The 1,820-nt window shown below is 45.7% G+C and overlaps 1 non-coding gene across 1 annotated transcript; it reads left to right on the plus strand.

Annotated features, from left to right (window-relative positions):
• Positions 1-1,112: 1,112 nt before the first annotated feature.
• Positions 1,113-1,250, plus strand: LOC114809504. The gene has a single exon (XR_003757283.1). It is a non-coding gene; the product is annotated as a small nucleolar RNA SNORA7 (small nucleolar RNA).
• The last annotated feature ends 570 nt before the right edge of the window (positions 1,251-1,820 follow it).

The following is a 1,820-nucleotide window of genomic DNA, read 5'->3' on the forward strand; positions in this document are numbered from 1 at the left end:
ACAATCATCTAATGAACATGTCCTCCCTAGAGTTTAGGAAGGCACTGGACGCCCCGAGGCTCTTTGGTCAATAATTGCTCTCTTTCCCGTTGTGGACTTACTGATGGGTGGGAGAGGTGAAGTTTTCCATTTCTGCTTACGTGTCGTCACATGTGTTCACAAATGAACCTGTTGAGCACTCACTCCTGCCCCAGGGAGAGAAGCAAGTATGGTTGAAAGGTGGCGATATGGTGGCTATATGAGAGGCAACTTTTCCTCAATGGGAGAAAATAGTCAATTGTATTTATTGAGTGTTTATTGTGTGATGAGCACTGTACTAAGCACTTGGGACAGCACAATACAACAACATAATGGACACAGTCCCTGCCCACAGCTAACTTATAGTCAAGAGGGGGAGACAGGCATTAAGATATATAAATAATAAATTGCAGACAAGTACATAGCGCTTTGAGGCTGGGAGTAGGGTTGAATAAGGGGAGCAAATCGGTGTGACACAGCAGGAAGTGGGAGTAAAGGAAAGGAGGGTTCAGTCGAGGAATCTACTGTTTGCAACTTAGCCTGGCCTCTCAATAGTCTAAAGGGATGACATTTTGTGTGCTGGTTGGGTTGGTAAGAACTGCCCATTTATGAGGCTTCTGGGTGCTCTATTTCTTCTTCCTGCTCCATCACAGCAGCTTCCTGGGGCCTGTTTGACCCAGCTGTGACAGTGTGGCCTAATGGAAAGAGCTCGTAATTGGGATGCATGGGATGACTGTAAGTTGTGTATGGACAGGGAATGTGCCTTCCCACTCTGTTATATTGCACTGTCCCAAGTGCTTAGTAAAGTGCCCCGGACAGAGTAAGTGTTCAGTAAATACTTGGCTGTGTCCAATACCTTGTCTCCTGCATGAGCTCAAGTAAGCCCCTTGATTTATCTGGGCCTTAGCACCTTCACCTATTAAATCAATCAATCAATCAGTCAATGTGCATTTATTGCGTGCTTATTGTGTGTCTAACACTGTATTAAATTCTTGGGACAGTACAGCATAACAGAGTTGGTAGACATGTTCCCTGCCCATAATGAGCTTACAGTCTAGGAGAATAATAAATGTGCCTCTCCCTCTCTTTCAGGGCCCCTCTCAGGGTTGCACCTGGAGAGTTTCCAGTACTCTACCAGTCTCAGAAGTGGGAGGAAGAGTCAAGCAGAGGCCTACCCATTCCATTCCTAGCTTGAGCAGTGGCTAGTAAGTGGAAGGCAATCTGCTACAAGTCAAAACTCACCTGGGCTGGGCAGCAGCACCATGGAATAGTGGAGGAGTTGAGGACGGGGACTCAAGTTTATTGTGTGGAAGGAGGCGGTGGTAAACCAATTCCGTATTTTTACCAAGAAAACTCTATGGATACACTACCAGAACAACTGAAGATGGAGGTGGGGCATCCTGGAAAGTTATGTCCGTGGTGTCTCCATGGAGTCAGAGATGACTTGACAGCATAAGACAAGATCTTTCAGGGATGTTGGTTAGCCAAAGTGGGTTAGTCGATGTGAACTTTTCTGACTCGGTAGGATCTCGGTTTGAATTATCTGTTTCCCTTTCCTGCTCACGACCCAGCTAATGACTGTGAGTCTGAGGATCTTCACTGTTCTTGACAGAGACAGTGCAGGCAGTAATTTCTTTTAACTCCCTCCTGGAGCTCTCTGGCCTCACCTTTCCCTACTTTGGTATCTGATAATCTTGCCAATGTATTTGTTAATTAAATTATAATTTTCAAGGGTGAGCTCTCTCTCAGGTCATCCATGACCCCCTCCTTTCAAGATTTAACACATTCTAACCTAATCCTCG

Source organism: Ornithorhynchus anatinus, chromosome 2 (assembly GCF_004115215.2).
Source record: "Ornithorhynchus anatinus isolate Pmale09 chromosome 2, mOrnAna1.pri.v4, whole genome shotgun sequence".
In the NCBI taxonomy this organism is placed as follows: domain Eukaryota; kingdom Metazoa; phylum Chordata; class Mammalia; order Monotremata; family Ornithorhynchidae; genus Ornithorhynchus; species Ornithorhynchus anatinus.